Raw genomic sequence first — 11,181 nt, forward strand, 5'->3', positions numbered from 1 at the left:
CATAAAAGTCCATAAGCACATGCCCACACAACTGAAACTATCAAGCCTAAGCTTCGGTCCAAATTGGCCTCAAGTTCTCCAGACTGGCCCATTACCAAAATACAGAAAATGCATCCCCCACATCATTCATGGAATCCACAAGCCATCGATGTACATCTGAAATCGGGAACTTATATGTGCACATGAGTGAGTGAAAAAAATTCAAAGAGATATGCTTGAAGCCGAATCAATGTCGCACGATAAGGAAAGAAAGGTGGGAAATTTATCCTAAATGCCCTCCAGCCTTTCAAATTTAGGTATGGACATCATCAAACCGATCTGCAAGACTCTACTAGACACTTTCTCATGACTCGTAGAACCTATGAACTTAGAGCTTTAATACCAACTTGTCACGAACCAAAATCCAACTAGTCGTGATGACACCTAGACCCAACCAGATAGGTAAGCCAATTAGCAACTATCTAATATCAATGAGACTTATTAAGGGAAGTATTGATAATACAACTAAACTTTTTTACAAAGAATTTCCAAGGACTGGTAGTACAAATCGTGAGCTTCTAAGATTTAGAGTTTACAAAGCTGATATGAAATAAATACATTATCTGTTTGAAATATATGTAAACAGATTAATAATTCTAGAGCTACCAAGAATAAGAGACATCTACGACAGTAACACAAGTACATCTTCAATTCCAGCTCCCGCTATACACAGCGACATTAGCCACAAAAATCTGCACACAAAGTGCAGAAGTGTAGCATGAGTACAAATGACCCTATGTATTCAATAAGTAACAAACCTAACCTTAGGTTAAAAGTAGTGACGACCTTGGACGACGGCCAAAGTCTAATACCAATAGACAACAACAACTCCTAACAATATAATAAAAATAGTACAAGAAACAACTCAAACATATGATGCTCAACTAGTTCATAGTAATGGAAAAATAGGCATGCTTTTTTTTATAATGGTAAAACCCAAATCTTTCACCGAAATTACCAAAATATGAGTAAGTTAGAAATCTATGATTTTTCCAAAAAAATTTCAACAATAGATAAGTTGTTTCAATTTCGAATATTACGAGGTAAGTACATATCCATGCCTATATGTCAATGTGCATCTGAAGTCCTAAATGTCACAAAACCGTGTAGCATGAGAAAATGCATCTCTATGTCTGTATGTCAAGTATACATGTCAATGTAATAAATTATAGTGATGAAATCATGTACTCACACTCTCAGAGTACTCCATCTCACTGTCTCACACTCCCATTGATCACTCTAAATCACTCAACACACTCAGTGGCTCAACACTATATGGTACCTACTATGACACGCAGCCCGATCCCATCATAAGTTAATAAATACTGCGCTCGCTGCTGGTATATCAGACTTCGGAGGGGCGGATCCTGCCCAAGCACTAATAAATGTACTGCGATGTGAACCCCGATCCTATCATGAATCTATAATATCTGCTGCAGCGTGCAACCCGATCCTACTTTATCATCAATAACACTTGCTATGGAGTGCATCCCAATCCCATCAATATCACTCACAATTTGACCCTCAGACTCCAACTCAATCATCAATCTCTATAGTCTCTCGGGCTTACAAATCTCATACCAATTAGCCCAAATAATGATAACAACATGATGCGACAACAAATTACAGCAGAGGCTGAGATATGATATGCAAATGAATGAATATGACCTGAGTATGTAAATGCAATTTAAGCAAATAACTCAATAGTAGAAATGACCTCAATGGGTCCCAACAGAATAAGCATATAGCCTAAACTTGGTTTCTAGCATGGATCACAACTCAATTACTCTAGCACATACAATTTCATGGATAAAAACAAGATTAGGTAACTACGTAGTACCATAGAACCAACCGAGTCATAATTCACACGGTGCACGCCCACACGCCCATCACCTGGTATGTGCATCACCTCAACACCAAATACATAACATGTATATTCAGGGATTCATATCCTCATCACCAAGTTTAGAATTGTTACTTACCTCGAACAAGCTGAATCCAATACCAAGCATGCCAAATAATACTCTAGAAACACCATCCCATGCGTATCGACCTATAAACAGCTCACAACTGGCCAAAAGCAACTCAAATACATCAAATAATGCCTAAGGAAACAAACCCAATCTATAAAGGTCAAATCTTTAATCAAAAGCCCAAACTAAAAAAGAAAGTCAAACCCGAGCTCGCACCTCGGAACCTGGAAAAACTCACAAAATCCGATAACCCATTCAATTACGAGTCCAAACATTCTAGTTTCACTAAAATCTGACTCCGAATCGACGATAAAAAGTAGAAAAATTTGCTTTATGAAGTTTTAGGCAAAACCCCCCAATTTCTCTTTAAAAGTCATAATTTAATTTCCAAAAATGAAGATAGAATCACGAAATATAATCAAAAGCGAGTCAAGAATGCTTAGCCCAATCCATGTGGTGAAATCCTCTCTAATTTCCCCTAAAACCGAGCTCAAATTCTCAAAATGTGAATAAAATGGTCAAGCCCTCGATTTATAGCTTCTGCCCAGGCCCTTTCACATTTGCGAAATTGCTAGCCGCTTCTGCGACACATGTTCCGCTTCTGTGGACTCCACTCAACAGATGACCTTTCGCACCTACGGAAATGTTTCCCGCTTTTACGACATCGGAAGTGTAATAACAACCTCCGCAGCTGCGCCTACTTCCCACTTCTGCACCAAAGCCACCGTATTTCCGTCTTCGCAGATGCGAAGAAATTTGCGCATTTGCGGACTCCTGCTCCCTGCTACACCCTCCGCTTTTGCAATTCCTCTACCACTTTTGTGGCTCCGCAGCTCTGCCCATAGATCCGCAGGTGCGATCACACCAGAATCCCAGGCAAACTAGCATAGCCAAAATTATCCAAAACGATCCAAATCTGGTCTGAAACTCATCTGAACCCCATGGGACCCCGTCCGAAACTCATCCGATCCCTTTGGGACCCCATCCAACTATACCAAAAATTTCTAAAACATAATACGGACCTACTAGAGGCCTAAAATCATGCTTAACAACATCAAAATCACAAATCGCACGTCAAATCAAACTTAATAAACTTTGAATCTTTTAACTTACACAACTCGTGCCGAACCTTATCAAATCTACTCGGAATAACCTCAAATTTTGGACACAAGTCTCAAATGACATAACGAAGCTATTCTGATTCTCAGAACCATAATCCGAACCTGATATCACCAAAGTCAACTATCGGTAAAACTTTGAAACATTACAAACCTTCAAATATCCCACTTTCATCAATTAATGCCGAAATCTTTTCTAGTCACGAATCATCATCCGTACCTAACGGAATAATCAAAACTAAGATCTAAGGTCAAATACTAAAAAGTCAAAATTGATCAACTCTTCCAACTTAAAGCTTCAGTCATGAAATTCATTCTTCCAAACTAATTCCCAAACATCGGAAAACAAAACTGACGATTCACACAAGTCATAATAAATCATACGAAGCTACTCAAGACTCAAAATATCTAAAAGGTGTCACACCTCCTTGTTTCCTACACCCCCCGTAAGGGATGTATATAAGGGAGTTTTTTCCAACTTAAAGTGACAATCGAAACAGGATTATTTATTTAAAAGATTCAGAGTCACCACTTGGGATAATTTATGGTGTCCCAAGTCACCGGTTCAAATCCCAAATCGAGGAAAAGATTGACTTTGTCTTACAGTCCGCGAACACAGAAATCCGGGTAAGGAGTTTTGTTAACCCGGGAGAAGGTGCTAGGCATTCCCGTGTTCCGTGGTTCTAGCACGGTCGCTCAACTGTTATTATTGGCTCATTATCTGATTTTAATATATCTTTGAAACCTATGTGCAAATTTTAACTTATTAGCCGCTTTTAATTATTTTAAGGAAGATTCAACGTTACATGAAACGCGTCTTAAACTACGTCACATAAATGCACCTGCAATCTGCAACACATTTTATCTAACGTTGTAGAGATTTGGATTTGGGTCACATAAATGCGCCCGAGTTTAATAAAACAAAAGAAAATAAATATAAAATAGCGCGCCTAAAGAAAACTACGATAATAAGCAATGAATATAAAGCAACTCAACTGATTAAATCGAACCTGTTATATAATTCAAGCTTAAGTCCATTCGGTTAAGGTAAATATCTAACTAGCCTACTTCAAAACTCATAAGCAAAAATCTCATTATCACTTTAATTGCATCTACAAATCTGGCAACAAGACTCAAACAAATTTCATTGGAATATCAAAGGATATCACAAAGAATCTTGCAAAACCATATAAGCAACATCATTTCGACAAGTTTTAATCCAAAATAACAATTAACTAAATGGATCATATGCATTCACACTTCTAATAAAATAAAATAATTGGCTAATTCATGTTTGTTCCCAAAGACTGCATCGATGAAAACTCCAACATATAGGAACCAAATTAAGAGAGTCTCAAACAAGCAACGAAACAAGCGTAACAACTACACGGTATTCATAATCATCAAAACTTAATGACTAGGAAACAAAGAGGAAATTTAAGATTAGAGAAATAAATTGACCTCGATACAAAAAAATTTGGTTTTGAAAATGATTAACACCAGAAATTTTGGAAAGCAATTCTCGACGGAACCCAAATCCGTCCGGAAACCTCGCCGGAGATCTCCGACCTCGAACGGATTTTCAGAACTCGAACACCAACTATTTAAAGCAAGGAAACAATTAGAAGTACCAAATAAAAGCCGGAAATGAGCTGGAATAGGCGGCGTCCACCTCGCCGGAAACCTCAACGAACCTCATCGGAAAATCGATCAAAAACTTCGACTGTTCTTTCCACTCAAAAACGCTGCATATTTGTCGTTTCAGAGATGTGGCTTGCATTTCTGTGTTATAAGCCCAGGAGAAAAAAAGTCGAAAGAAACCCAGGCAACTAGAATGTGAAATCCAGAATACTCGACTCTAAAACAAATGGGTAAAGAAGGAAAAATTCTACAAACAATTCTTGGGACTACTATATGTCAGGTGGATTAAGGAATCTGCAAAAGAATCCAAAAGGGAAAATGAATAGAGGGAGAAGACGAGGGCTTAGCCAAAAGGTGGGGACGACTGCTGTTGGAGTTTGTTGAGTGTGGCGGCTACTCTTATTTTGCTTGAGGGTCTGCTGATTCTCTAGGTAAGGATTTTTTTTCCTTTTTCTTGCGGCTGACCAAAATTCTGAAGAAGACCCGCGGACCCCCCCCCCCTTTTTAGGTGTTAAATACTATATATAGGGGTAGGGGTATGGTCCTAGGAATTATGGGCTAGGTCCAAAATTAGACCTAAAATGGATTGCTCGAGCCCAAGTTTTATACTTTCCTTGCGAATGAGATTAAAAATATGATCTCATTTATTAATTAATCCTACTATTGAAATAATTATTAAAATAAAACTAACCGTTAAAACAAACCTATTTTTGGTATTTTCAAATATCATATTAAAATAAAAATACGATACTATTTTTTGTATTTTTTTAAGATTAAAAATGACTACAAAATATTAATGAACCTATTTTTATAATTTTCATTTTCTTGTAATAAAATAAGGTAAAATAGTAAAAATGAGCTGAAATTGCTATATTAGGCCTAAATTAAATATTTTACGCTAAAATATAAAAAATCTTGGGGAGGGTCAAAAATCACATGTCTACAGCTACCCCTCTTTGACTGGAAACGCGAAGAGTTTTCAGACAAAGAATTACTAGACAGGTTTTTTGACCCGACCCTTATTTGGAGGGACTAAAACTAAGAAAAGGGGAATGTGACCGAGCCCTGGTATCTAAGCTGCCTACATATCCTTGGCTATAAAGGAATCAGGACACGTGTTGTTCAGAGGTGAGTGAGATGATGGAGTATGCCGAGGTGGAGAGATGGTCGGGGTGCCGTTCCGCCGAGGTTCCATTCCGCGGTCCTGTTATTACATCAAAAATCAAAACATGAAAAAGACTAGTTAAGCCCGTCAACTACGAGTTACAAGATTCCTAACTATAAGTCTTCTAAAGCTTGATCTTGAGTCTTGAATGGTTCTTCATGCAGACATTAGATTTGAACCTTGGGCTTGTTAGCTGCAGGTGCTAGCTCGTTCTTCTATAGCTTTTGGATCAAGACCGGACATGTAGTGCTTGTGACTTCCACCATGTCTTAAGCAGTTCACATCTTCCATCAACTTCTGCATTTGGATTCACTTCTTGCCTTTCTCTCTTTTTCTTTATTATGACTAACTTCTGTTGATCATCTCGGATTGTTGACTCGCATTCTTGTCGCGAGATTCTTTGGTTGCTGACTTGAATTGCAATCTGAGATGTTTTTCCTTTTCTTCAGGTGGACGCTTGATTGTTGAACTCGAACTGTATTCCCGTGCTCTCCAGGTGAGCGCTTGACTGCTAACTTGAAATGTATTCCCTGCTCTCCAGGTGGGCGCCTGATTGCATGAACTTGAATTGTATTCCCTTGCTCTCCAGGTAGGCGCTTGACTTCAACAAAATAGACAAAACAAAGAAAATTTTTCTGCCCCAGTTTGGGTATCTGGACACATATGTAAGTCTAAAATGAACCACATTACCAAATATCAATAAGAACTTGAAAGCTAAAACTTGAGTTATACTCCCTTGTTCTCCAGGTGGACTCCTGATTGCTGACTTGAAATGTATTCCCTGCTCTTCAAGCGGGCTCCTGACTGCTGACTTGAAATGTATTCCCTGCTCCCCAGGCGGGCTCCTGACTGTTGAACTTGAATGTATTCCCTGCTCTCCAGGCGGGCTCCTTACTGCTAACTTGAATGTATTCCCTACTCTCTAGGCGGGCTCTTGACTGCTAACTTGAATGTATTCCCTACTCTCCAGGCGGGCTCCTGACTGCTGACTTGAAATGTATTCCCTGCTCTCCAGGTGGGCTCCTGATTGCTGAACTTGAAATGTATTCCCTACTCTCCAGGCGGGCTCCTAATTGCTAAATTTGAATGTATCTCCTACTCTCCAGGCGGGCTCCTGACTGCATGACTTGAAATGTATTCCCTGCTCTCCAGGCAGGCTCCTGACTTCAACAAAATAGACAAAAACAAAGAAAATTTTCTTCCCCAGTTTGGTGGTTGGGCACAGATGTGAGTGTAAAACTAAATCATATTACCAAGTATTATTAAGAATTTCAAAGCTAGGTCCCATTATCCAGGGGGGTCCTGACAATTCTTAACTAAGCGACAATTTTAAATCTAAGCTATATTTTCTAAAGGTGTGACTTCTGCTAAATCTTTTTATCAAAGGTCAAATTTTATCTTAAGAGAGACAACTTTTATGGCTGAATTATACTACCCTACAACAGAATTTACGCTAAATGTTGTTATCTAATCGAAATCTTAAAGCTAAGTCCCATTATTCAGGAGGGTCCTGAAAACTCCTAATTGAATCTTATCTCGAACATGCAAACTTCAAAACCAGCTTATATTCCTTTGGGATACATTTATGCTAGATTACGCTATTTCTGAACTAGGTCCCATTTTCTAGGAGGGTCCTGAAAATCAAAAATCAAACCTGTTTGGTGACTGCCTTTCTCCGCGGAGGGTTTCTCTGAAACAACTAAAATTTCCTGCCCCTGTTTTAATCAAAGAATTTTTTTTTCAGTTTAAAATGTGGTGGTTAGTTTGTGGCCTTGACTTTGAGGGCGATTGCTCCTTCACTTCCCATGATAACTGATTTCTGCTCGAGGACCTTGCTTGCTTATGGACTAACCACTTTCTCTGTCATCCTTAACACAGAAAATACCCCTTCTCCGTTCAGACCCAATTCCCTTTATCTGTTGCATTACTCATGAACTGACATTTACCAACCATTGTGTTTCACATGAATCCCAAAGCACGTCAATTACCGTTCACTCAATGTGCATGGTTTTCTTTCCTGACTTAACCCACTAGCATTGGCCTTGAGGTCTATTGCTCCTTCACTTGCAATGATAATTTGATTTCAACTCGAAGACCTTGCTAACCACTTTTTCTGTCATCCTTATCACAGAAAATACCTCTTCTCTGTTCAGACCCAATACCCTCTATCTGTTGCATTGCTCATGAACTGACATTTACCAAACCTTTGTGTCTCACATGAATCCCAAAGTGTGTTGATTGCTACCAACTCAGTGCGCTTGTTGTTCTTTCCTAACTTATGTCACTTTGATGTGCTGGTCAAATCCCGTTTTGTGCAATTGGAAAGCTGGTGGCAAATTTTGAAGTCATTTCTCACTTATTTTGACCAAACGGACTCAGGAAGAAGAAGTAAACATGACAAAAGGAATAGAGTAAAGGACAAAGGAAAGAGATGATTCATAACAAGAAACTACAAGGTAGAAACCTATCAGATGTGGATACCAACTCTAATGACCATGACATGCACATGTTGATTAAGTGGCCTAATTTGTCAAACAAGTCTAATGTTCAAATCTTGTTATACCCCTGAACCGTGAAACTGGACTTCAATGCTCCGATTATCGAATCTGATTCACAATCCTTATTCGACTTGTAGTGACCGAAGGGTTTTCACCATCAAGCCTCTCTCATTATGTTCTTTCTCTCAACTTACCGTCGCCTTACGGTGCCCGCGAGAGTTTTCACCAATAAGACTCTCTCATTTTTGGATTTCTCTCAGCTTCCGTCGCCCTACGGTGCCCGTGAGAAAATTAATGAGGCTCAAAGGTGTAACGAAGGATAAAGTGTTTAGATAGCAGAACAAAATGCATTCGTCATTTCAATTTGAATATGTAAGGACATTGAGGGAAATAAATAAAGTCATTTTGAGATCACTTCAAGCCCGAATTGTATGAAACTGGGGCAGATAGAACAAAAAGAAATACTATTGAGACGCATCCTACCGCATCAGGTTGAAGCTAAAGGCAAGTTTGCCCCAAATTGGCAGGGGTCGTTCGTGGTAATGAGAGTGTTGTCCAATGGTGCTTTGTATTTAACAGATGTAGAAGGCGAATGTGTGGATATGGTTATCAAGTCTGATACAATCAAAAGGTGTTACGAATGTTTTTCTTGGTTAGTTTAATTGTGTTGTTTGTACTTGGCATGTTTTGAAGTTGTTTCATTGCTTTGTGATTAAACTGACTTTTAAAACCAGGCTGAGAATTACGCACGCATGTCATGTCACTAGAGTTAACAGGAAAAGAACTATAAAAGAAAAGAGAACTAAACAAAAATGACTAGAAATCACAGAAAATAGAAAATTGCATTAGATAGATGGTGAAAGGGTTTGGACAACAAAACAAACAAACTAAACTGGGGTTACGAACCTAGAACAAACCTAGACAACGCTAAACAGGTTACTATGACTAAACAAACTAGGAAAAATAAAAGGATAGAAAGGTTTGAGTCACAAGACAATATCCAGATTACAACCCTGAAATAACCCGGACAGCAGAAATGACAACAAAATAAACCACCAAAAACTCCTCCCTGGCTAACAAAGAAAAGAGCGTCTTTCCAATCATCAAACTCAACATCTTAGCCGCTAACTTCTGCATCAACAATACTAGGACCTTCACACGTCTCCATCATATTGTTTTTAACAGATTGCCTTTGGATTCCCTTTGCCTGCTTGTTCTTAGGATCAACCTCTGATAGCGCTGAAAGCTTAGTAGTACGTGGACCTCTGAGGCTCCTAGAAGAATTCTCACATTCCTTTTCAAAATAAACCATACCCACCATATGCGTCTCATTATGCACATGCAATGGACTTTGGCTAGTGTCTGCTGCATCTGGATTTTGCACGACAATGTCGCCTGCATCAATAAGCTTCTGAATTGCATTCTTCAGATTCCAACACTTCTCTATGTCATGCCCCGGGGCATCTGAGCAATAGGCGCACCTTTGAGAAAAATCAAACTTCTTTGGAAGAGGGTTTGGCATTTTTATCTGGGTCGGCTTCAACATGTCCAATTTCCTTAGCCTCTGAAACAGGCTGGCATATGACACTCCCAATGGAGTGAATGTTTTCTTCTTCTGTAACCACTCATTCTTAAAGGCTTGACTAGGCCGGAAACCTGATCCAGGGGGTTTTCGATAGGTTCGTGGGGGAGATGGGCATTTTATGCAGCTGGGTACTGGAAAAGTGATGTACGACTTTGGGAGTTCTGTGGAGAGAAGTGGCATTGGGGAGGATCATCTGGTGCATAAGGATATCCACGGGGACAATGTCGAGGCTGGAAGTATTGATCGGGAAAGCCCATTGGATCATCTTTTCTATTTCTCTTTCTTCCACCCAAACTTACTGGGATGTTCTGAATATTTTTCGAACAACTCATGATTTTGCCTGACTTGATTCCCTCTTCTACTAGCTCCCCCATTTTTAACACATCATTGAAAGGCTTCATCATGGCCTGGATCAAATGACTGAATTAGGTGGGCCCCTGAGCTTGTAGGAAAAGCTCAACCATTTCTTCTTCACCAATCGGGGTATTGACTCGAGCAGCCTGCTCCCTCCATCTAAGCCCAAACTCCCTAAAGCTTTCCTCTGGATTTTTTTCCATTTTAGATAGGGAGGAGCGGTCTAGGGTAACACCTGATCTATATTGAAAGTATCGAACAAAATCTTGAGTCATGTCACCCAATGTAGGCCACTTACCAACATCTTGATGATTATGCCATTCCAAAGCGGCCCCGGTCAGGCTCTCACTGAAGTACGCCATCAATAAATCATCTTTCTCGCCAACACTTCTCATTTCACTACAATAATCCCTCAAATGGGCTATCGAATCTCCACACCCATCATACAAGTTAAATCTTGGCACTTTGAATCCCGCGGGCAGGCGAACGTTAGGGGACACAGACAGTTCTTTGTAAGCCATGCTACCCTGGTCTCCCCTTCCTTGTTTATTCTTTAAGGATTGTTCTATGACTTTCAGCCTCCTGTGTATCCCATCTCACCCTTTTCTTCCTGTGAACTCTTCATTTACAACATGAGGCCCATCCCGTGAACCCTGCTTGTATGAGTTGGGAACCTTGTGGGCAACCTCTGAGGGGTAATATTGGGCATCATGAGCTTTGAGTGGGTGTTCATTGTTGGGGATGGTGGATAAGACCGGAGGGCAATTTTTGGGAAAGGTAATTGGAAGATGAGTGATGGAGTTTCTAG

The 11,181-nt window shown here is 39.7% G+C and overlaps 1 long non-coding RNA gene across 1 annotated transcript; it reads right to left on the bottom strand.

Moving 5' to 3' along the window:
• Positions 1 to 368: 368 nt before the first annotated feature.
• Positions 369 to 5,263, bottom strand: LOC142176784 (uncharacterized). The gene is made up of 3 exons (XR_012705587.1): positions 4,762 to 5,263; positions 2,022 to 2,109; positions 369 to 731 (listed from the first exon to the last, which is right to left on the bottom strand). It is a non-coding gene; the product is annotated as an uncharacterized LOC142176784 (long non-coding RNA).
• Positions 5,264 to 11,181: the final 5,918 nt, after the last annotated feature.

The sequence above is a fragment of the Nicotiana tabacum genome, chromosome 22, assembly GCF_000715075.1.
Source record: "Nicotiana tabacum cultivar K326 chromosome 22, ASM71507v2, whole genome shotgun sequence".
Taxonomy (NCBI): domain Eukaryota; kingdom Viridiplantae; phylum Streptophyta; class Magnoliopsida; order Solanales; family Solanaceae; genus Nicotiana; species Nicotiana tabacum.